Source organism: Neodiprion pinetum, chromosome 1 (genome assembly GCF_021155775.2).
Source record: "Neodiprion pinetum isolate iyNeoPine1 chromosome 1, iyNeoPine1.2, whole genome shotgun sequence".
Taxonomy (NCBI): domain Eukaryota; kingdom Metazoa; phylum Arthropoda; class Insecta; order Hymenoptera; family Diprionidae; genus Neodiprion; species Neodiprion pinetum.
In genome coordinates this window covers 26,333,278-26,359,238 of record NC_060232.1, presented here as the reverse complement: position 1 = coordinate 26,359,238, position 25,961 = coordinate 26,333,278, and the positions used below count along the sequence as shown (strand labels likewise).

The following is a 25,961-nucleotide window of genomic DNA, read 5'->3' as shown; positions in this document are numbered from 1 at the left end:
AGTGAATTACGTTCTGAATACACAAATCAATGCTTCAGAGTAAAAATAAATCAAAGCTAGAGGCTGGGGACGAAAAAAAACGTAAGTAAAACCAAACACGAGGGAGTTCATACGAAAACATGTGGTTTAAAAAGGACCATATGTTTGAGCACCTAATCAACCAAGGAATTATGGCTATGTAGGCCTAAACGAAACTCCGAAAAAATCTTCATCAGCCACCAGAGATTTCGGAATGCTTTAAATGCCTTTGAAGAGAGGTCAACAAATCCATGCGAGGATCTGACGGGGCCGATAACCTTGATATTATCCGGAAGAGCGGAATTGAAAGAAGCAAACTACTCGGTCGAAAGCGTCACCGGCTTGAGTGAGATCTACCGTCTTGACGCAAACAACGATCCTCCTTGCGAGGCTGTGGTTAAAGGCCGAGTCGCTCCCGAGGGAGCCCCAGATTTGTGTTAACTAATTTACATACAGAGCTCGGATGGCACCCCCGAACCCTCGAACATTCGCGAAAACAACACGTCAAAACACTTTCTCTCTGCAAAGCCGCCTCGGTCCCTCTGGGTATTCCGGATCCCCCCTCTCGGCAAGAGTGTATAACTTCTTCCATTTATCCATGTGCGCCAACCCGAGCACGAGATCAAGTCTTCCAGGATTGTGGTGGCAGTTCGCCAGTTTGGCGATATTTTTTTCAACCAGAAGAACAAGAAGCTCCGTAAGCTTGTCAGCGCAGAATCGTGATGGCAACATTTATTTGCTCCGCGTCCTTCCCGGTTCAATAAAGATCGAAATACCGATAGCACGCGTATAAAAGCACGAGACGATAAAAAACCAAGCGGTATCCAAATTATGATTCGTCGATAAATTTTCACGCCAAGTATCTTCAAGCCCGAAATTTACAAAAATTGGGCGAGAAGTCTGAATCTACGGAGCAGACTCGACCACCGGATGCCGTAATTTAAATATCGACAAAATGTACGAGCTACTGGCGAAACGTGGAGAAGAAATATTTACCCACCTGTGCCCGGAGGCTTGGTTCCTTGTTTACGTCGTAGCCAGGGGAATGACCGGCTTTGTCACAACCGCGTCAGATTACGCCTACGTGCTTACTCCCGCGCACTCCGAGGAGAACGACCATATCTCAATATCCAGACTCGATGCAAGGGCGTCGTTTCCGCTCAACTGCTCGTTTTCCTTTGCAGTTTAAAAAAAAAAAAAAAAAAAAAAAAAATTTTCTCTACTCTTCACCACCTTTATCATTGGCGAGAATTTTAAGCGAATGCAAACACCAATCGAGACACTCTACACTCCGAAAGTGGTAGAACCGTGGCGCCGGACGCGTCAGACTCGCAACGCGGGTTCGCAATGCACTGAGGATTACCTATTTTGCGTCGCACCTGTCGGTGAGAATCGAAACTATCCATAGAGGAGTGCTAAGCTTTTATCAAGAACGAGGGATCTCGGCTCGTCGCGCGCGATTCGAATATTGAATATCGGCGTGTGTGGTCACGGAAGACGACGTCTTTACGGAACATCGGGTGCCAAAATGTCGCAAAAACGGGCGACTCGTCGACGACACGTCTCAAATCGGAATAACCTTCGAGCAGCGACATTAATGGGGAAATTGTTGTTCACCGTTCAGAGGTCACTCAACACACGCGTAGCAGTTATGAGCGTTCGATCGCATAAATTTAATCAACCGCAGAACGGGTTGTTCACAGCATAGAATTCGAGGAGAAACCGCAACGTTTTGGCAGGCCTGTGGCGACGCGCGTCGAATTTCAGGCTCGATGCGATGCGTCACCCCGAACATTCTCCAACGGTACTTTATCAAACGACTATATCTCGTCACCAAAAAAACCACGTATCGGTGTCAAGTGAATAATTGACGATGCATCCAAGCTGGCGATTCGGAGACTGAGCGAAAGACGCGGGATATTTTCATACTCCAAGATTGCGAACTCGTGAACTTACAGATGGATATCGGAACGCACGTACCTGAGGCATGCTCGGTGATATAGGTATAACTTCGGCCATTAACACTGAGCAAAGTTGAAGAGGAATTTAATTCTGGACGTAAATATATACGTAATATATGTACACGGGAGAATTTATCCACGGTAAGAAGTTTCCAGCCAGTAATAATAATCATCACGTATATCTCAGAATTCGTGTAGCATAATTCTGCAGCCAGACGACGTGAGCCTGCAAGTTTAGGATTGCGAAGGATAAACTGTGCTAGTGCGATTCGTGAGGGACGCCGTAAGCCGCGTACTAATGAGCCGAGACTGGAGTGTGAAATAAACAAATTAAGGGATGGGTGTGGAAATGTCGGAAAACAAAAATGGTCGACGGGGAAAGGACGAAACCTTTTCGCTGGGTTAGCGTTATGTCTCGGTTTAACTACTACCGAGATAATTAGCATAAATCCCGGATTGTAATGGTGGTAGTTAATTATAAGGCTAACTCCCACGAATTTTGGAAAGTTCGTTAAAGTAGAGGATGGGGACGGTAAGGCGACTAAGTGGGTTACTTCCCCCGAAAAACTACCACTGCATGTTACTCATGTTTACTAAGCATTCAAGATTACTCAATTTCACTTCGTTTCATGTCCGTACACGTCACTTTCCAAAACAGCAAGCAAAATTGAGGTGCAAAGAATTGTTCGCTACGACATCGGTTCGAAATCATTATCGAGATTTTTCAAGGAATAAATTTGTAGTTAGCATCATGAAACGTAAATCAAATGTTTCAACATAAACCATGTAAAACACGTGAAACACGTGTCGTATTTTACAGTGAACGGTTATTTACATTAATGTATTCATTTCGATCGAAAGACTTTTCATTTTTCGTATAAAATATTTTTCACACTCGGTTAGTGAGTCTGTTAAAAACTTTCAAGTCAAAAATATCTTAAGGCTAATATCTATTCTGCTTTCATTTTGAAAACTATTCCACAGCGTTATGTATCAACATTCTCTTAAGCTCTATACATCAGCACCTATGGAACACCTCGTTTCGCGCCGAAGGCAACGAAGCTAAAAATTAAACAACTCTTAACGTGGGAGTCAACCCTGGACCTCTTTCATTTTCACGCATGAAATTTCACAAACGACCAAGCCCCTAAAATTCCTCAAGGCAACCGCTGCGCGGTCCTTTCCTCCATCGCCTCTCTTCACCCACGTCCCTCGGCGCAACTTACTGTCCTTCTCTCTTCATCCCCGACTGTATAATGCAAGGTCTACTCTATCAGACCCACATCGACCATGGAAGGTACAGGGCGTGAAAATGGCGTCGAAAAGTAGCAGAGGTATTCGGTATTGTAGTTATATAAGAACGAAGCATCGACCATCTTTAAAAACTACGAAGTATAAAACAATCGCAACATCGATAAGAGAGTGTCAAGATATGATGACATATTACACACGGCCAAGAACGATCTACCTGCTGTGGTCAGATTATTTATTTCGGTACACCTCTCCACTCATATCTGCGAGATGAACAAACACCCCGAAGCACTCCTCTCGGACCCCTTTTCATCTCCCTCCGCTTTTCCAACCCCGGACGGTTAATGAGAAACGTGTTGGGGTGCGCTCGGCATACGCGCCCCGAGGTCTCAGGATGGTCGGTGGTTATCCCCCGGGGAGCAACAAACTCGCACGAGAATGACACACTCGTCCACCTCAAACCGGCACTAAAACAAGCCAATCGACGGAACGACACGGGAAGTATTTGCAAATTCTGAAACGCTCCGAAGGCGAGTCTCGAACCGTTTCACCTTCGAGCGATCATTTTCACTCTTTCCAAAGAAGAAGAGGGAAAAAAAAAAAATTCGAAAGACTGGAATATGTTGGAAGATGGAATAAATTGGAAAAATAGGAAGTTTTATTTCCCGCACTACGGAGTGGCGGCCACGAAGTCCGCTAAAGATTAAGAAGCGACGCGATAGGGAAGCGGGGTCGACGAGCCTGCAAACTGTTGCGAATAATGCAATTCTGAAAGTTTCAAGCCGCCGTTTATTAGGATGTATAGCGTAGCTCGCGGCAGCAGTTCCCTCCACTCTCCTTTTCGGTATTTTATAGGACTCGGTTGGGCTGCTCTTGTGTTCCTGCAGAAGCACCCCCCTTCATGAATTTCACATTCCGCGCACCCCTGCGGCTGAGCAATTAACAATGCTGTTTTAATAACTTTATAGTGGGACAGGTAGGTAACCAATGAGCCAGTATCAAGTGAAGACTAGTATAACAGACACTTGCATTAGCCGTGGTGAGGGTGATTCAACGAGCGTTATTACGATGTGTGGCTGCTCTTTTCCCTCAATCAGCGTTTGTTTCAAGGAGTCTCCGAGCAAAAACTCTCGTCGATGACGTACAGCGAAAGCCAGACATCGAAGTTTCGCCCTGCGAAGCACTCTTCATGTACGACCGCAGGGTGACTTTGCTATAGTAGTGGTGTTCGATTAGTTTTTACTTCAGTAATGGCCCGATGATTCGAGTTTCACACCAAGGCCGTTTTGGCATAGCGAGCAAGCGCGAAATTATTTAACGAACGGACTAATCGAGTCCACAATCTGATGCAATTTCAAGATTTTTTATCGAGTTCTGCCTAGTGCCTCAACTTATAGTTTCCAACTTCTCAAAGACATGAGAAACAATGGAAACAAAGCAGCGGAATATTTTTTCTTCTCGCTTGAAATGGCCCGCATTGTACAATATAAAAATGACTGTATTCTCAGACAATCGGCACTAAACTAGTCTATACGCTTCCAGGGGCTGCGCTAAAGCGGAGAAGATTGCCGGAGAGACGCTAGAATTTACAAAGTCAATGAAATCACGTCCCTCGGATACATGACGACGATGCTAGGTATTAGTATGGAAATATCCGAGAGCCCGGACAGAAGAGAATCCAGCTTCCATCAGCCAGTTGCAGCTTTGCTCAATCAAGATTCTGCTCACGAACGCAAAGTGAAATACGGAAAATTAAATTACGCGTTTATTTCAAAACGCGGTCTTCGCATCCACCCGGCGTAAAATCCATGATCGTTTACCCAAAGGCTCGCAGCATTTATACTTTGCAAAATCACCGAAAATTTTCATCGAAAAATTATAATCTCGCGATATGATCGGGAATCGGAGCTCTTTACCCAAGGACTATAAATTCGCCTAAAAATCAGAATCGAATTGAGAACGTATTATAGTTTAAGGACTAATAATGCCGGCCGACAAGGGAGACACGTTAAGGGCGAAGGCCCGCGTAAATCATAGTTTCTCATCAAACCCCCTGCGCAGGTATACAAATGGGGATGCAAATAAGTAGTTATCCTTCCTCCCGCGGTTGCTCATAACTCACCGCACCCTCGTTTCTCTTTCCATTCGCGTATCTTGAAGAACCACCGGGGGAAGGAGCCATCTTACCGCGCTATGCAACTACCACCCCCCACTTCACCCCCTTCATCCCCCCCCCCCTTCCCGCCCCTCTCCCCCGCCGCCTTCTCATCCACCTCGGAAAAGATCTCCGACGATATTATGGCAGACTGGGAAAACCTGCCTCCTAGATCCCAAAGGATCATTTGGCTCAACGACCAGAAAAGTAGCGGAGAAAAACCACGTTGCTCCATTTGTAATGCACCTTAGCTTCTTCACCGGTGTATCTCCTCGTCTTTCGGGAATTTTGATAAATGAAACTGATAAGCCACGTGTTCGCTTTTTCTTTTTTTCACTTTCTTTTTAAAAAAAAGTAGTATGTAAATAACTGGAAAACAAAAACGTAAGGGATTGAGATGGACGTGCGATACACTCTCAGTATATATATATATATATATATATATGTAGCAAGCATCAACAGATAAATTACGAATAAATAAATTCATAGGTCGGACTTGCACGGGAAATCAGTTTGTTTAGGCTCAGGAACATTTGGGGAGTTTCGAGTGTTGCGTAAACGGACAAAGATAGAGAGATACGTCGACGGTTCCACGGCTTATTCAGGATCCATTGCCGCGCCTTTTCGTAAAAACCTACTAGACTTTCTTCTAGTTTACATCCTTCGCCGATAACTCTGGGATCACTGACTCTCCCGTTGGTCCGGTAATAAAAAAACCGACAAAATATCAATTTTTCTCCTACCCGACCCAAAACAAGATACGGAAGCTTGAGCTGCGGACCGATTACGGAGATTAGAGCCGATCTCTTCGCCCGCATTTAACTGCTCGTAAAAGTTGACTTACGTATTACACGCGTGTATACAATATAAATTCGTTTTACGAGGTATAAAAAAAAATCAGATAAGTAAAAGATTAATCTCACAACGCTGACGCGCCAGTCAACTGCAGTTGCTTGTGAATGGATATACAAGCGCTCTTCGCACTCGACGTAACAAGGTGCCGTGATTTATCCTGAAGAGAAAAACAGACAGACAACCCATTCGACATACATCGCGAACAATCTCGGGCCCGTATCCTTTTTCTGCGTTTTCCCCTGCCAGGGGCATATGCAGGGTGCTCCATCGTGGATTTCCACGCCTCTAGTTCGAACACTTCCGCGAACTCATTCCCCGGCAGCATTCGCGAGGATCACCAGTTTCCCCGAAGGACCCTTTACCTCTCTCCTGATCCTCCTCCACGCCCTGCGGGGCACGCCCAGATGCGAATGGTTTTGGTGAACCAAATAGATCCGAGTTATCAATATAGGCAATCATAACGCGTTGCCTTAGGGCGGTGGTGGATATTTCGAGGCGAGGAAAACGGAACGGAAATACGAGGGAGAATGCCAACACCTCGCGAAAATGGCCTCCGGGGTGATCTGCAAATAAGATGCGAATATTCTTTTCATCTGATATTAAAGAGGAGATCAGTTCAGGCGAAATTTGTTTGATTAATTGCGAAAATCCTTGCAGTAACAGGCAGTAAACACACGTTTAACGGTCGAACCTCATGCCTACTCAAAAGTTGATGTATACCCCAATATGTTCGTAGTGTCAATGCGAATATCTACATCTAACAACCAATCATTGATTGGCACAGGAAGAAGTTCACGATATCGAATACTTTTTTATTATCCGTATAAACTTGAAGCAATAATTGCGCGCCGGTATTCGAGAGTATAAGTTGCACAATAATTACTTGGGAGAAAATACAACCGGTACAACGAAACGGAGGTGCTTGGTATCATGATGGGTAACTTTTAAGGATAGTAATTAAAATTAACCCCTCTTTTACTTCGCCAATTTAGAGGGAGGGTAGCCAGCTTGGATACGTTGTAATTTTTCATCAAGTTTACCGAGGCTCAGGTTACACCCGAGTAATCCTGGGGCTTACGCCAAGAAACTTTCTGAAATATTCATTCGATTAACCATTCAAGAGATTGTGCGGAGGGAAAAGAATAGGCACCTAAATATTTTTATCACTTTTCTCCTTTCGCCAGCAGCGAGTTTAGATACAAAGTTGACGAAAATCTGGCCCTTTTTCCAGACGAGTATTCTCTCTCGAGGCAAACTCGAAAAAGCTGAACGAGAAACCCTGGTCAGCTTGTTGGCTTTGCTCGACTTCTACTCGAGGGTAGTCCAACTCGACAAATTCACCCACTCCTCGTTCGCTTGGTATTAGCGTGAAGCCTGCATCCGGAATAGCGAATACAGCGAGGTCCCAAGCTGCCCGAGTGAATGTGGAAGTTGGAAGCTGAATCAGAGTGGCTTGGGAGAAAGGGCTGATGGAGCCAATCAATGTAACTTAACCCCTGGGGGTTAGATTCGTGGCGCATTCTAAGCCCAGCCAACGAGGGTACCTGAGCCAAGAATCATCGGTTCGCCATTTTGTTCGAACAGCATTGTTCGCGAAATGTTTTCTGCTGTAGTTTTCACTCTTGTTCTGTCAACATCCTTCGGTAATACCGACCATTAGACGAAAGGCTTTCTATTTTCTCAACGACTCGGGCGTAAGCCGATTACAACATTTCTGGCCGACGTGATTAATATTTTCTGGAAGAAAACCTTCCGTGGTTTGCTTTCCTCGGTAGGAGAGAAAATCCCCCGTGTAACACGTCTGGATTTCAGCTCGGTCTCTCTCGAGCCCTCGAAGTCGTCGTGGGCGATTAACCCTGGCTTTCATGCGTCGAGTTTTGAACCTTGTCATCACTCTTGGGCTTATTTCTTTCCCGGAACTCAACTCACGTACAAGAACTTGCTTGAGATGGTGATGACTTTGTGGAGTCGGTTCCAACGCAGGAGACGTTTTTCGAAAAGAATTGGGAAATCAAGAACTGGACGATAAAGTGATCAACGCCAAGAAACCTATAGCGTAATTTTACCAATAAATAATTTTGTCGATTCTCCAGCTTCTTCATATTCTTCGGTAGCACAGTTATTCCTTCTTCCTTCGGGAAAACGGTGAGGATTCACCGTGGAAGTTGGCTGTTTAAGCGCACTTGGAGAATACTGACAAGTAACATGTAACAGTTAAGAGAAAGCCCCGGATCCGTATCAGAGTATGTTTGTTTCTCTGTATATTGCGAGGTGCCCCGCAACTGTGTTCACTTCATTCAGCTGAGTGAAACTCGACATCGCTTAGCCCCCCAAAGTGTGTACTTTGGGTATTCGAGAGGGATTCAAGGAATATGTAGAGTAGTCTAGCTTTGGATTACGCAGGGAACAAATTGTCTTGGCTTCGGCAGCGTGGGTAGAATGTTGAGGTAATCCGCTCGTTCCTCTTCACTTTTCAAGTTACGATATTCGCTTCACTTAGAAACCAGGTACAATGAAATCTTCACGGTTCATGTCCCGTGCTCGTAAAATGCGCAAAGCGCGCTCCACGGAGGGCAGATTATGCTATCCGCTTGAACAGAATTCGAGGTATAAAAAGCAAGACCGTTTCCACCTTTCGATCTTGGTTAAATTGTAAGACATATAATATAGACGGGATTATTACTCTCCCGCAGTACCGCTTTCAAGGTTCAAAGATGCACAATTTTTTATCCCCGGTTCCACGGGACGATGTATTCCGCGAAACGACCCGAGATCGCGGTCGGTCGTCTAGATTCTAGAAGTGGTCAGCAATTCCATAGGGACATTCATCGCGGTCCGCACAGCGTACGTTACGGCCTTTCATATAAAGACTCTACCGATCTCGGGACTGAGACGGATCTCTTGTGCTTTGGTCGCCGGTAGTAAATCCGTCTCACCCGCCTTTTGGCCAATTTTATCGCGTTACCTTGAACCGAAGAGGGATATCGGTGAATTTATTTGGTGAACTGAGCTCACTGAAATCAGCTCTATTAATCATCCACGGTCCCCCCCTCCGAGTGACGGGTTAGGTGAGGAATTTTTGCAGCATAACTAGAAAATAAGAAGCGGCACAATTCTATCCGACCCATTACGTAGCTCATTGTTGCAGATTACTTTGTATCCGTCTGGCGCCTGGCGTAAATCAAATACAAAGAACTTGGCGAATCCTGAGTGCCTGCTTTAGACGAGGACATCACCAGTCGTTTGTCTGGACGAAGGGAGAGCCGAAATAATAAAAAAAGTCGCGAAGCAAAAGTGAATGAAACGCCTGGCGCCATGCTGGGCGACGGAGACCTATAGCGTACCTAACGGCACGAATGAATTGATATTTTTTTCTGTTTGCCGCTGCTGCTGCTCTTCCCTCCGCTGCACCTTCCTATCTTCCAAGTGTTATTGCTTATTATAGGTTACGGCTTACGACTATGTCTTAAGGGAAAACGTTAGTCTGCCGCGTTATGACTTTACGCCCGTTTTGCACGTGATCGCGACTAGCGAGTCGTGAAATACTTGCCCGTTGGATGATGATAATGAAGCGAGTGTATCACTATGCGAGCACGTTTTCAGGTGTTTAGTAAGATAAGATTCGGTCGCTACACTCAGTCGATGTGAAGAAGGTGAATTCATGCACGAGCGATAAATGATTCTGCGAAGACATCCCGCTGGCTTCGTTTGAACTAAGGCTGCAGTAGGAGTAAAGAAAATGTAATAACGGTAAGAATGGCTTCGAGCGAATCCAGTCGTTTTTGCATCCGGGTACTGAGGTACGTATCGAATTCAATTCACTGGGAGCACTTTACGGAACAGAAGATAATACCGAGCGTAAAAGAAATACCTACCCAGGTGCAAGAACCAATTTATCTCTAAGCCAAATTAATCCTACAGTGAGTTGAGACTCGCCATTGGTCTGGTTAGAAAGATTAATTGTTAGGAAAAGCTAGACCTTTATCCGGTTCGATGCTCGCTGGCTCACCGGTTCTTTCTTCGCTGTGTATAGCTCAGGTTAAAAAGCTTTTATAAAAGCTGATAGTCGCCTGACGTGAGCTTTCTGTTTTCTCCTGGGCTTTTTTCGTCTCGGATGAAATCTCTCTTGGACGAAAGCTCGGAGAACCAGTGACAGGTGACTCCTTCACTCCACCAACGCTGCGCACAATACCCAAGAGAATTAGGATGGCTTACCTCCCTTTTATCCCGAACCCAACGGGGTATCCGTGAGGGATGACGAGAGGAAGTCCGGAACACTGATATCGAAAATCGATGGCAGGAATATGAAATGAAGCAACGTACCTCAAGGTGTGTATGCAGTAGACATGCATTTATCATGGTTCCTCTCACACACCAGGTAGCCCAAGACTCTGAAGAAAGTCAACAGAATGGGCTAGTTGGATTCGGCTCAAACGGCTAGTTTCCTCAAAATATCAGTCTGACAGCACTAATACCGATTCAGATATTTCTCACCAGGCTAAAGAGTTTGCGAACACCGCATAACTTGCATTCAATATTTGAAAATACGCCGATTTATAACCTCATATTAGCTCAACAAAAATCATCTGCAAGCTTTACCCAGAGCTTTTTGCATTGTGCCCCTGTATAGCCAATGTCTTCCATGCTCAAGTACCAAATTACATTAATTGTTCCCACTGATCTTGTGTTCTGCTGATCTGTTGTACTTCCTCAGTTTTTACCGTCATATTCACACCTTCGGATTTCTCTCAATCTTCTCAGAATCTCTTTCCGTGATTAAGCGTGCCACGTACTTCGCGAGTCACCCACAAGCACAAATAACAATCGAGAGTCTATAAGTGAGCGGAATTTCATACATTAATTCGTACCCTCGTAACATTCCTAACTGCAATATACACCGGAATTTGTAACTTCCAATCAATTACTCACTTCTCAGGTTAACCAAACGGTAATAGTTCGCTGTCGAAGTGAAACTAAAGCATCGGAGTATTTCAAGAGAAAATTACAGAGAACTCGATCTAACTGCAAGAACTCCGGCACTTTGAGGTCTGATGATGTAATCAACTGACCGCTGGGTCGTATGCGCTGAATACCGAATCAACCCTTCAGCCAGATCTACACTATCAGTTGTTTGTACATCTCTGAGAGTTTTGGATCCTTTTGCTTTGACGATCTGCACTCGAGACAGAGTCGTGATCAGCTCGAAGAGGCTCACAGGTATTACTTAAATACCAGCCAAATACCTGCGATCTTGGCCTGAGATCAGAACACCCTTGAGCCTCGTACTGTTCCGCGAATAGCCCGGCCGGAATTCCCCTCAAAGGGTATTGATTTTCATTCACTGCTACGAGAAGTTGTACGTGGCGAGTATGGTCGCAGAAGTTTTTACACAATAATAAAATGTTGAAGATATAATTTGTGTGTAGACGAATTGGAAATTGACATGCCAAACTTACTTTTCATACCGATAGAAATTTTAAGACTTCGAAATTATTCGAAAGATCGTTCAAAGTACTCGGAATATTGGATAAAAGAATAATTTGACCTTATTGAATATGGAATGTGTTAATTGGTAGGAGTTTATGATGAGTGACGGTTCGTCTTAGCAAGTAAACGAATACATTTATCGTTATAATAATTTTTTAAGTTTCTTTTCGTGCACTGTTGAACACCATACTGCATTTTATTCCACAATAATTTACGTAGACTTAAAATTCTCTCATTACAAAATGACAAAAGTTTCATTCCTCGCGAATAGAAAATATCAACTCACATTTTCTCGCGTCGTACGTACCTGCATTATCTGTGAAACCTACTTACAACGATTAAAATGAATCAACTCACCTCAGTTAATGATAGTTGAAGTTGCGCTAGCGATTTCTGAAACATACAAATATTTGATTTTGTCAGTAACTTCTAGGTTTTGCAGGTACCTACTACAAAAAATAAAGATACGTATTATCGGTTCCGAGATAGATTCTGAAATTGATAGCATTTGTTCATTTTTAAACTTTGTTCAGTGGTGTAGCAGATGCCTTTCTAACATTTGATACGAACAACGTTATTGAAGTCATTCGGAATGTACGGATGCGGCCCTAAAATGATTCGCGTCAAGAAAACTAGCATAAATGTGACGAAGTTCATATCTTTGACAGTGTCTTCTTCTCTAATTTAGCCTAAAGGATTGTCAATGAGACAGTCATTTCTGCATTCCTGATTATATGGTAAGTAAATTCCGATGTACCGGTTTGAAAATATTCTCTAGTCACAGGAGGTACCTGATTCACAAAATTTTTTCAAAGTTAAAATAATATCGATCCATTTGAAGTACGTAACTTCAGTCCAAGCGATGCAAAATCGCATTTCGATAGTACGTACCTTAATCCGTGCAGAAAATCTAAAAGTCTAAAGAGCGGCACTGTGCACGTCGTTTCAGTAAGCTGCCTTTGAAAACCTCTGAGGAGATTAATGAATAAATAGGACGTCGAGAAAGCACTATAAACAGTACATGGCCTCTCAAAGCTTCGCGTTCGTTTCCTTTAGCATCTTTTGAAGAGAATCAGGTGTTTAAAGCAGCCGATTATTGCCGTTCCGTGAAAATGCACATCTGCACAATACTTGTAAAGAATACGGTAGGTGGTGAAGGTAAAAAAAGTTCACGGCTCTGAATACGAGGTATCACAAATCATGCTTGTAAATTTTTACTCGGTCCTTCACCCAACGATCGGTCCGTTGAGTGCAGAACCACTCGGGAAACCGGTGGGATATATGGGATCGAAGTCATTAGCACTCGGTAATGTTGAAGACGGTATGCATGTCTGATATAAGTGAAGTTTGCGCACTAAAATATTATCCGAAAAAGAATAAAGTTCAGGGCAGAGAGGCGAGCTGCCGAGAACCGGGTTCCGTTCGACCTGGCACGCAGATGCAGATACAATGTGTTTTATAGGGGTCATAAATACGTGCCACATGGCCTACCTATAGTGATACGAACGACCCTATCCACGGTGCAGTAGTACCGACCTACCTACGCCGGAGGAATATCTTCCGAGAAGTTCCCGATAACGCGAGCAGCTTCCAACGCCACGTCGTCGATGGTGAAATGCCTGGGTCATCTAGCTCGAGAGGGAAAAAGAGAAAGAGAAGCAGCCATGGAGGGTAAGGAATGCCAATTTGTAGTGAAGTATTTGTCTGCCCGAGTCTCAAGGACTTCCCTGGCCTCCGCACGGTTTGACGAAATCGCTCAAGTATTCGGTCGAGGAACAAATTTAAGAATGAACTTCGAGATAAGCCACGAACCTTCGGCTTGTGTATATTTATCTCTGGAGAACCTCTCAAGTTCTCGAAAATTTTTCATACCGGCGAACATTGATTGTCGGCCGACAACTTTTTGCCGATTGAATAACTATACCTCTCGAAGTTTTTCCTCGGCCAAGCTTTGTCAGTTCCAACTTTAAACTTTTGCAGTATCGGATACGTTCTAAGTTCATACAGTTCGTAGTCAAGAAATTATTTACCAACCGTTGCGAACCAGCTATACATATACTACATGCGATTTGCAATGAGTGAGGGATTACTACCGAATGGAAATGATATTTTTTACAAAGGCTCATGAGGAATATTACTGAGCAATATCGAGAGAGCTGAGTAATTAGATTCTAAGACTAGTTGAGAGATTTATAGGTAGAAATCGGTAGCTAGGATTCAACTATACGTAGAGCTGAACGAGCTTGAGAATGAGAAAACGGGAATCCTCGCTGAGTAGAAAAGCCCTCGATCCTCTTTTATCATGGCTTCTCCTTTTCTAACCTGGAAGGATATCCTAATCTATATCAATATAGAAATTCCTTGCGGTTTCTTCTGTCGTTGGTATCTCTGATATGAGAGAACGCCATTCAGCGGAGCAAAAGTAATGAGATTTCTGGATCATTATTTCTAGTGGAAACAGTTTAAGGCGGTTCGTGGTTACACAGACCCAAAAAAATTTTAATTGCTTCTGAAAACAACCGGTATGGTTAGGCGATGCAGCTTAACAAAAGTGAGAAAGACCTCTTTGAAGTTGTGAGTAATTACAGAGTTAACACAGGCTTTAAAAATTGACTGCACCCATTATTTTCTAGTCCCACGTCAGAACTCGACACTGAGGATAAAAAATTTTCACAATGTCATTTCCTCATTCACGTCGGTCTCTCATTACGGCTTTTCATACCCAGTGAAATGAATTTCCTTCCAAGTATTGCTATTTTAATCCTAGCGAATATTTTCCGAACGGAATAGCGAAGACAATTTGTGGAATTTGTATCTTAAAAATCGTCGTTCGATATTTCACATTCAACGATATGTCGCATTTTAATACGGCATCGAATATCTTGTCTTGTTTCATTATGTACGAAAATTGTAAATTTGTTTGAGTTTAGAGTTTCATTGATCAATTCGGTTCGTGATAAATTTCATTTTAAATGATCGTGGAAGATTATTGAGGACTGAATAAGTCTTAGAATGAACGTGGAATGACGGGTAAAAGACCGAGAAGTCATGCAGAGCGAAGATTTTCCGAAACAATTGGTTTCTGTATACCTATGTCTCTCTTTTTCTCTCTCTCTCTTTCTCTCTGTATTATATTTCGTTCAAGAAACTGGCTTTGGCTCTGGAAGTTTAACGAAATAGAGTTTAACAATTTAACTTGATTGTGAGAAAAACGCCAACATCAGTTGTAGCAGCAAAGTAAGCTAACTTCGCTTGCTTTAGAAACATTTTTCGGTTTCTTTACGATATCGGATCTTCGAGACCTGCAACTTTAAATGCTTCGTAAATCACCAAGGTTTCACCCGAGTGGCAAGTGAGAAAAGACATCGCAGAGCCAGTTTGAATATCAAGGATATCTTGTCACGGGATCAATATTGCTCACGTTCGCTGCATGAAAACTCTTCAATTTGTCAATTTTCAAGCGGAGAAAAGGATCGCTCAAAGATGGACAGGGCCAAGAAAATTTTATCGTGATGAAAAAAAGGGAATTCGCAAACTCTGCCACGTGAACTTTAAACATTGTTGGAAACACGTGAAGCGGGATCAATAACCGTAGAAATAACCCTCGGAGAGGATCAAGTGAGTAAATGTTTCAGGGCGGAAGCGCAAAGAACCGATAGGAAAAATAAAGAAGAAAGTCCGACATAAAGCCGAGTGAGGATAATCTTGGGATGCAGCAAATGATGGAAAGTAAATCCAAGGCTCGTGGGTACACTCCGTTCGCCACTGAGGTTACATCGCCTCGTAAAAATCCGACATTGTACACAAACGGGAGATAAGCCAACCTTCATAAATGTTCGGCCGTTGCGTGAAACTGAGGCGTTTTAGTGGCGTTAACTCCCTTTTTTTATTTCGTTTTTTAGTTATTCATTTTTCAAAACTGCCTCACAACAGCAGAATCGAAAAGGGATATAGTTTACGAGACAGCTGATTGAGCATCGTTCTTCACATCGTTCTTAATCAGGTTTGCAAAGTGACACGGGTTCATTTTCGATACGAAAGGTTTACTGCGGGTCTCGTAATTTGACGGTGATGGAATGCCTCGTTGGTCTCAGGTCCTCGTGTAGCGTAAGAGTTTTCAACGTTTTTTGCGGACCCATCATTGCGAAGGTAATTGAAGTTTGCATGCCATTTTACGTAAACGGATTATATGTATGGATTATATTATACACGCGAACAAGCTCCGTAAAGTTTTTTTTATTGTAAATCAATACTGTTAGCAAAGCAGAAACTCCGAAGTCTCCGCAGAACATGATTGATCCTACATTTCTAATTTGTTCAGATGGATGATTATACTCAACTGCGGTTCTTTTAGTTCCTAGCTTGGATCGTCGCAGGTTGATATCTTCCATTACGGAAAATAGACGGAGAACGTCATTCATGGAGCTCGTAATATTACCCTACAGGAATAAACTAGACACAGCACGAAGAGGTTATGGAGCACCGTTAAAAGAGTAACAGGACCTCCAGAGAGTCGTATGATCTGTATAGTTAGACGGTATCAGCGTTGCACGCAATAAGGACATGGAGTAACCTCTAGTATAAGCATCGTCTGGTCTTGATCAAGCTGCGTTGCTGTTCAGCAGAGTTACTTACTTCGCCACAGCGTGACTAATTGTAAGGGTGAAAATTCGAATACAAATAAAGACGTTGTCAGCAGTTGGCGGTGATTTTTTTCGGAATTTAAAGCCCAGCTAATTCAATACCCTGCGATCGAAATTCTCGTCATGTTTCTAGTGAGTTTTATAACTCAGCGAAAGGTTTTACCAAGCTCACGTACACACGCAAACTTTATTTCTCGAAGATGCGGTCTTTGATTTATCGCCAGGCGGCACAATTAGCAGCCACTTACTTGATGAGCGTCTGTCCTCAAGTGTGTTAAATGCTACGGTCTTGGAGATTGATTGCACCGCAGACTCGACGGCGACGTCGAGTCAGTATCGTCGTCGCCGGCGAAAGGTTCTGATCTTTCTCAGCGAAGGACTTGACGAAAGGCTTTTCTGAACTATCCCCGGATAATGAAAAAAAAAGGGATTTTATTCTCGAGAGTGAGGGATTTATTTCCCAAGTTGGGGGACGATGGACATGTTTTCCGTCAACTGGATTACTCGGTAATAAAACCAGCGAGCGAAGGGTTCTAGTTGACGTTACTGCACACTTACGCAACTATGTTGTGTGCCTGTAAATAAACATACGGCAATATTTTTCAAACAATTTTTATGTGTCAGGATCGTTTTGATTCTGTGGAAACTCAAGCTTCTTCTCGGAACAAAGTCATAGCGATTCTTTTGTAATAATAAAATTTTCAGTGGCTACCCTTTGAACGCAATTACGGGATTTTTCAATTCTGTCAGAGTCCAGTGACAGCTCGATGCAGAAATGAGAAACGGGGCCGAGCGGCGCCGGACGTATTTATAACGCGGCGACCTTTGACGGGTAGGCGCCGCGACGCTCCCTCTATGAAAAAGCGTCACGGCGCTCTGGCCAAGCCAAACGTTGCCGACGTGGTCCGGCGCCATGCCACCCTAAATGCCACTCCCGATATTCCGAGAGACAACGGAAACAACGGGGTCCAAGGATCGTATCAACTTGCCACCCTTCTGCATCCGAAAGGAGTGCAATAATATCCATTGCAGACAACTTTCGTTATTTCGGCTCGCAAAAAGTATTTCGTTACCAGCAGATTTTGTGGTAAAACATAACGTTATCACGATACATCGGTTGAGTTGTAGGCAAAGCCGATCGCGTGTGTTTCTAGTGATTGAAAATAAAGGATTTTTGGATTGATCCGTGCCAGCGTTCCATGCACCAAGCGGTGAGGTTGAAAAAAAATTACCAACGTCGAATTCAACTTCACTCAGCATGTTGTTCAAAGTTCCTACACAGCTCCCGTGACTCTAGACAAAACTTTTTCAATTTGAATTTACATTTGACCTCAGGTTCCGACCTATTTTACCTCGGAGCATATGCGCAGAATTATTTACGCTCTGGGAATAACGTCGGCACGTAGCAATGCAGCAAAAAGCAATCTCTCCATACGTCCTCGAATTTACTGTTTACAGCGTATGGAAGGGAAATACGTACCGATGCATGGATCGCACATCTGTGAACGTGGCTTCAGACTTCAGAAATTGGCTTCAGACACTTGAAATATCGATTCAAATATTTTCGCTGTGCATAGACAGTTAGACACACACACTCGAATCGTCGAGTCGGTCAGGTTATAGCTAACACTCGGAGGCTTAAGCAGGTAGTTTCTCGTTTGAACGAGGGGGTTCACTTACAATTAGTCGACAGTTTCAATTAAGCACAGACACTGCGTACCGTGAAGTTCCCACTTGAGGCGTCTCGGCATGGTTAACGACAACCAGCACCAGCCGGCTTTTGCAGTCTCTAGGCGCAAAGGCGTGGTGGGTCTGAGGACTGAGAAGACAATAACACATTCGCAAAGTGTCGGTGGAGCACCAAGGATAACGGTTAAGTCTTATTTACGTTAATCAATTCGTCAGGCCATTACTATTTGCGAATGGTTTGTCGCTCAAAGCTGCGCATACCTTGCTGTTGAAACAACGTTACACGACTACTCTACTTTTTCATCCCATGTTCCATTAATTTCCAAGGGTCGGAAGCCTGGTGGTGGCTGTCGATATTTCTCCTTCGCGAAGTCGGATTCTGTTCTGTTCTGTATTTACTATATAAGCGTGGATTCATCGACAACTCAAAGCAATTTTCCTCCGACTCCAAGAGTGGAACCAAGACATCTCGCATTCCCGCTTCTCGGGCAATGTACAATATAAATGAAACAATAATAAGCAAGGAGTCGAAGTGGCTCAGGCAGAGAAACGGAAAACCCGTTGAACTCAAGTATACAAAGGATTTATTCGGAATGAAAGGATGATGAATGTAACGCGATAAGCACCAATTAAAGCACCGGTCATTGTCATCGAGGATGTCAGACGTGAATAATGCTCGTTCCGGTGGACTGAGCAATTTGAAACCATGGCTGACCCGACCAGGTGCACGAAAAAGTTTTACCTCAGAAAACGATGTCACAGTCGAAGTAAGCTCGATTCAACAAAATATCGACACAAAATTCATGTCACGTAAGACTGGTCAGAACTGAAGCAAAGTGCATGGTTCTGTTCTTGGACATTTCAGCTCAAACTGCCGCACGCAATGACCTGTTAGTTAGTGCAGAAATCATCGATCGGAGCGCAAATCGATTGGGAATTTATTTATTATTCAAGGATTGAGTGGGTAGTTGGGTTCCGCATTAAAGGGAAACGGGGCCCAATGGCCGTGGGATATGCACCGTCAACGCCGGAAATTGCACGAAGCGATACTCAATTACAGTACTTATACAGAGCGTGGTCATTGCACGACGAGAATCTGTTGCCGCAGCACGAGACTCGGTTCGCTGTTGGGGTACAGGGTGATCCTAGCGATTCCCAGATCCCGGCAGGGGTTCGTAAATGGAATTATCCCTCCGCTAAAACTACCCGCGGCCACAATTGGGTGGAACACCGGGATTCTCGGCGACCAATATTTACATGCTCCGACTACAACGGTGAGCAGAGGGAGAGACTACAGTGTAGAAGTAAATATAATATTTTAGAAAAAGATAACGATGTGCTCCTTAGCTATTCTAATCAAGATTTGAATACTCGATTATTTTCGTAGGTACATTTTTTTTTTTTTTTTTTTTAATGCCAACACGACGTCATGATAGAAAAATTTCAGCAAAAGGTACCGAAAAAACAGCAACTTTTGTAAATGAATTTAAAAAAAAGTATGTGGCGGTGATTAGGTGCTTTTTATAGATACTGAACAGATGTTACTTGGCGGTTCTCTGCGTAATACTCAATTGTAGCCCAATTTTTCATGTCTTCGTTGTTTAGCGCGTATCACGAATTTATGAACTTGGGAGTTTTACGAATGACATCATTGAAGGAACATTCACGTATCTGCACGCTGGAAGATCAAGCTTGTCAAAAGTTCATTGTGTTTTTCTTTTGCGTTGCATTAGAACATTTTTCTCACCAACGAAAATTCGAATACGACAGTCGACAGCGGATGAAATATCACACAGATGTTCTCGCCGCTGGTTAAAATGATAATATACGTCGGAAGAATGTTTTATCTCATCGCTCTTTTTCAGGTACGCGACTGAAAAACGGTCTGCTCGCTGCTTAAGCCCGCGTGATCTATACATCTGCATGTTAACGTAACAGCGTTTCCAAGCCGCTCGACAAGTGTAGAATCCGAGGATCATCCAGACTAAGGAGAAGAAGAAAAATAGCAAGTTAAAGAAAAACGATGTAAGACACTGCGATTAGTCTGTTCGCTACCAGAATGCGCTTCTATGCGGACCTACAGCTGTTTACTCCGTCTTTCGATCATCTACCAGATGTGATTGTGATTTCAAGCCTCTTGGTCGCTATAACGATTTCACAGCAGGCTTGCCCTTAATGGTTGAAGATGTAATCAGTAATCTTGGGAACATAACAATTTTCCTGGTGTGGAATAAAGGAGTCTTTTTCAAAATTTAAGGAAAGTAACATACCTTGAATTTATTGAATACCATTGCCTCTACTTTTATTGCGTTGAATTCTCTAAGGTAAGTTTGCAAGCTTGTACCAGTCGTAACTTTTAAAACTGCATTGGTACCGCTATCGTCGATTGGCTAATTAATCTTCGTCTCTAATTTCATATGCCAACGTATTCATGAGTAACGAATAATAATCCAATTCAAATGCTTACTTTCCATTCTGCACGAGAGAAGGATACCAGGTATGACGGAAAACCGTGCAGCATCCGTAAGTAAACAAGATCGAATGTCAAATATTGAAGCTAGCTGCGATATGGACGCCCGTGAAAACTATTGGTTCAGAATTTATTTGAAAACTCTGGTGCGATTCGTTCGCGCTGCAGGTTCGAATCGGCTTCCTCACCGCAATCTCAAATACATTTTTCACAAATGCTGTTGCCGAAATAGGAGATGGTATCCGACGTTGAAAAATATTTAAGTATATCCTGCAGAGGTACGTGAGTATTCAGTACCTCGGCTACTTATATGAATAAATTGAGTGAGACTAGGCACGTTGCATACGAGTTTCAATACTAGGTACGTATACGTATGGCTGCACAAAAATGCAGTTCTGTATCGTACACACCGATGTGAAAACACGCGCGCAGTTGGCTCTTCATATAGAGCACCGGGAAATGTCGTGTTCTGTGTTATTTTATTCTGAAGAAGAAGCAGCATCCGTTGAAATGTGAACTATTCAAAGCATAGAAAGATCCAGGGAAAGAAATACGGTACCCTATTTCTATGCCTGAGATGTAAGCAAAACATCGGTCTAGCTGTACGTATGTTTTTCCATAAAAGTATACGGAACAGTATAAGGTTTGGACAACTCACCTCTGGAGTTTGGAATGGGATCGACCGATCAGCAAGAAAGTTTAAGCCCGAAGAACGTACCTGAAACAAAAACACAATCTAACATTAGACGATTGCGTGGTTAACACCTTTCAATTTAGGATTATAAAATTTAGCAAACTAAGTTGGAAACGTGTTTATCCAGATAGACGTTAAAAGGTGGGGAGATCCGCGAGATTAACTACAACCTTTTTTTATTTTGCACCGAGAAAGCCAGGACCAGGATCGATTCGGTTCCGTATTTGCTTACTGGCTTATATTTCAGCGAAGGATAAGCTCGAGGCGCATTAGAATTTCAAATAGACTAAACTCCCCGAACGGATCACCGGGGTCGGATTATCGTATGGATATATAATCAGTCAAATATTACTCGGGGAAAAAATTGTAAGGGACCGCATGTTTTTTTTTTTTTAAAAAAAAAAAAGGTTGAAAATCTCCAAGGCAAGTGGGTTGGGACTCTTCAAACAGTTTCGTGATGAAAAAGCTTTGTTCGAGGTTCGTTCTGTGGGGATCATTTTCGTGAGTAGAAGCCAAGAAACAGTAGGATTTTCGGAAAGCCCTACAGACCGCAGTGTGTGAGAACCCGTCATTCCTCTCTCCAAGTGCCATAGCGGCACTTCTGGTCAAAGACTTGAGATATTTTTCTTTGAGGTAAAATTAACCATCGCGTTTCGAAGCTCAGCCCATTCATAAACATCCGTTTCAAAACGTTGTGACAGTAGGGTTAAATTGTCTGTGACAATTTGTGTCTCGATTCTATCGTGCCAGTGTATGAAAATACAGATTTGATTTCTTTCGCCATCAAAGTCATTTCAATTGTAGGGGAAAAAAATGGAATGTTCGAATTATTCGCACTATAAATCGCGTGAAGTACAGTAAAATTGTTCGTTACATTTGTCTTTTTCTTCACTATCGCATGAATGCTTTTCCCAAAAGCTTATCTATTTAGTTTCTACGACAAGACGAAGCCCCGAATTGTCATCAAAAGCATTTGATATTTTCTTCGGTTGCGTAACAGACGTGCCCTATTGAAAAATAACAACTGGTTACGCGTGTTGTCATTTGTTTCCGGAAAAGAAATACCTCGACACTATTTCTATTTCGAATTTCGCCCTGACTGCCGCTTTTTGCACGATGTATAAGAAGACGGGCGGCGGATAAAGCCTGCACATAGCAAAGGATAAAGAAAGAACAAAAGTAGCGGCGCAGAGGCAGGTGAGTAGTAGGCGAGGTAACAGCGGCCGACGAGCACCAGAGGTAGAGAGGAAAAGAAGAACCATTGTACTAATTCACGACGCTAATGTGGAGAGTTTCTAAAGAATGGTGAAACAATGAAGCTTACTACACCTGTTCCGGTGCTCTTTGCACTCGCCATCGTTCCTGCAGCAGTGTCCCTCTGTCGACTCTTTTCGTGCCTCGACACGTGCCTCGGACGAGGACGATGTGTACCTCTCTACACAATATGTCTACCCAAGTCCCGTCAATCTTACGCTCTCGCCATTAGGGATCCTCTTTGGCATTGCACGGACCGGTCCAAGTGCCGAGAGTTTCAGAGTTTCTACGGTGCTCGAGAACTGACAAGAAAAATTATGAACACAACCTTCTTCTGCAAGCTTTCAGTTCGACGTTGCGGAAGGTCTTGGAGCAATCGAGAAGAAGGAGGGATAAAAACCGTCAAGTTTACGTTCTCATTCCAGGCGGTAATTCATGCAGTGATTACTTACCGGGTTGAGCATCGTCTACAACCGAGAAATAGTTTTTTTTTTGTTAGATATCGCAGCGACAACGACGAGTTATCGAGGATTCGGAACATCAACCGAGCTTTGATATATTGGAGTGGGCTGATGGAAGAGTCCAGACAAAGAAAAAAAACACCCAACTTTAATGCGAGAAGTTGAAGCGGTCGTATGAAAGTAGGAGCTTTCATAAATTCGTTTTCCAGAATTTCTTCACTTGAACATCGGAGGCTGAAGGCAAAATAAATTTTTCTTCTTCTTCACAACATGTGATAATTCCCAGAGCATTCCTCCGATTTATCGTGTTTAAACATTGAAGATAACGTTCAGATATTACAGGGTTGAAACTATACCTTCAATCTTTCAAATAAAGTACATGCTCACTGGAATCCCAAGAGCATTGTTAACTTACACATTATAACATTGTTAAAATTCAAACAACTCTGTTTTATGACAAAGTAGAATATGCTACTCCACCAAGTCACACGTGTAATACATAAGTTTCCAAGAAGTGAGCTAATGAAACTTTAACCGGCAAAACTTGCGCGAAGAAAAATAATGAAAAAAAAAAAAAATTATCTCTCAAAGACGAATGGGATAAATATGAAATAACCCTTTTCGTCGTATACAGCAAACGTGCCATCAACCGTGGAGGTTATAGCTTACGTTTTAATAACTTCAAGTTCCCCGCTTGATATGTCCTCCTCTCTCTTTCTCTCCGCACCTGTCCACAGAGACGCTTCTTAATCCCCACGGAGAGGGCCAAGAGTGCGTAGCATAACAGTTATCCCTACCGTGAGAGGCGGATTTGCAAGGTTTATTATATTTTTAATTAGCAACGGCATCAGCAACAGCAGCGGTAGCAACGGGATGGGATTCGGAGGGTACCGACGATGCCCTCAGCCAGCCAAGAGGAATGGGTTGAGAGCAGGCAAGAGCGTGTCTTTGCCGAGAGGAACTAACAAAAGATTTATACGTGGACCAGAGCGAAGCAGCAGCACGATGCCACCGAGTGAACCTTCTCTCTCAAATATTGCGGGTCTCCTGGGTTAATTCTGTTTCTACTCTATAGCCGAGCACCTCGCGAGAGATTATCAACCCTTAATTAACTTGGAGTAGACTCGAGAGGACAGCGTCGATTTTCTGAATGAAAGGAGCTCGGAGGGCGAAACTGCACGTTGCCGCTACTTTTACCACCGAGAAATTGGAGGTTTGATAACTTAGTTTTTCAGTAATTCCTCTTGACGCTTACGACTGACTGTGCACGGGTATTAATTATAACCAGTAATGCGGGCATGAGCGATCGAGGTCTTTCAGCGGGCGAAGGTATAAACCTACCCAAGGAAATATATTGCAGCCATCGTTTGAAGCTCGACAACACGCATCGATCATACGAAGGCAAATCGAGATACTTTGCTACACGAAAATAGACTCTAATTCGAGTGAGTTTACCCCCTTCCGGCAAGCAAGGGTTGGTTATTATTACGAATGCCATGAGAGAGCCAGAGCCATGAAATTAAGTGCTATTTTTAGACCTGAAATTACACGATATTCGAGATATACGTGTTCTGAATCCCTTATGTACCTAATAATTCGAAGTACTCGACAAACTTGCTCCATAACACTGGATTTCTTCATTTCATGAAGATACTCCATAAATACACAGACTTAGAGATGGCAATTCTTGATTCCAGCACTTCGTTATTTTCAATCATTGGAATCCACCGCGGGCCCGGTGTGAATATTTTTGAGTAGGTACGAAAAGGCTAGTTATTCGGCTGTGAAATGTTCAGAAAACAAGGATTCTTGCAACTCAGATTTCATGGCAAACCAGTAAAAAGAAATAGAAAATGGAATCGAATAGTTTCATCATCGCGCGATGTATTCGCGACGAATGTAAAGATTCCCGCGTACTCATCACGCGAAGTCTTGGCAAGCTGCAGGCGTGAACTTCCGTTACATCATGCATAAATAAAATGAAGAAAGGTAAAATAAGATGAAAAAGTTGCGATCGAAGTACAGCTCCATGCTCGTTCCAACGTATTTGCATCCCGAGCGACTGTTTCGTGCCAGATTTCCCTTTTACTTTCTTTTATTTTTCTTGTCAGTAGTCTCGGGGTAAAGTGATAAGAAAAAGGACCAGAATGAAAATAAAGATAAATATAAAAGGAATAGCCGCACATAGAAGTAACAGAGGGGTTGAGCGAAGGGGGGAAAATAAAACGAATTTGCGCCGGTAGTTCCCTTGGGTGATTGCGCAGATATTTTTCTTCTTTTCTTTTTCTTCGGACAATAATTAGAAATGGAAAAAAAAAAAAAGAAACACGGACCATCGCAAAGGGGAGCATGAATAAAAATCGCGAGCATTGAGCGTTTGCGTTGAAGAATCTTTTGTACTTACATTTTTTCACAGGGATCGTTGATAAGTTGGAATAATCAGGGGTGCAGGATTACTCGAGGATGGAAAAAGTGTTGTAGAATTATTAATCTGATATATAAACTGATTAATTAATCTTCGCTTTCGTCGGCATGATTTTACCGGATAGTAATTTCATGCTTTTCACTATCGCAAAACATCCACTGCTCCCAGTGGATACGTCTCGACGTGTTCAGTGGCGGCGTTAATTTTGTCTGTCTCGGTAATTTCGTAGCCCTTATTATGATCGGCCACCGTGAGATAATGTGACGATAATAACAACTCCGGCATGGTGGCAGGTACGACAATGCAACCCACCATTATCCGCTTTCATGCTTTTTCCCATCACCGTTGAGTATCCTCGTAATATGATGATAAGAAAGGGAATTCAACGTTCCAGCATCTCTCGCCCATGAACGCTCCGATTTGTTGCGTGAGATTACAGGACCGGTTGTAGGGTGGGTTGATAATTTGAGGTTAGCCCGCATCAGGTACCGAATATAGTCCGGTCAAAGAATGACGCGAGGTGTTATTCATTCGGTACAATTTTTGTACATCTCTAAACAAGGCAGAAGCTAAAGTTGAAAAGCAAAGAATATCATCT

At 43.1% G+C, this 25,961-nt stretch overlaps 1 protein-coding gene across 11 annotated transcripts in view; it reads right to left on the bottom strand.

The window, feature by feature from the left end:
- Nucleotides 1-25,961, bottom strand: part of bsk (mitogen-activated protein kinase dJNK) — a 153,887-nt gene that overhangs the window by 45,272 nt on the left and 82,654 nt on the right. For 6 of the 11 annotated variants that reach the window (XM_046608875.2, XM_046608876.2, XM_046608882.2 and 3 more), the window contains 2 exons: nucleotides 21,188-21,247; nucleotides 12,085-12,120 (listed from right to left, as the gene is read on the bottom strand). The exons of 1 other annotated variant lie outside the window; for it this stretch is intronic. The gene's annotated coding sequence lies outside the window, so the exon portion shown is untranslated. Of the gene's footprint in view, nucleotides 1-1,018; nucleotides 1,038-12,084; nucleotides 12,121-21,187; nucleotides 21,248-25,961 lie in introns of those variants that run through there. 4 more of the 11 variants (XM_046608877.2, XM_046608879.2, XM_046608878.2 and 1 more) reach the window with 2 other exon arrangements.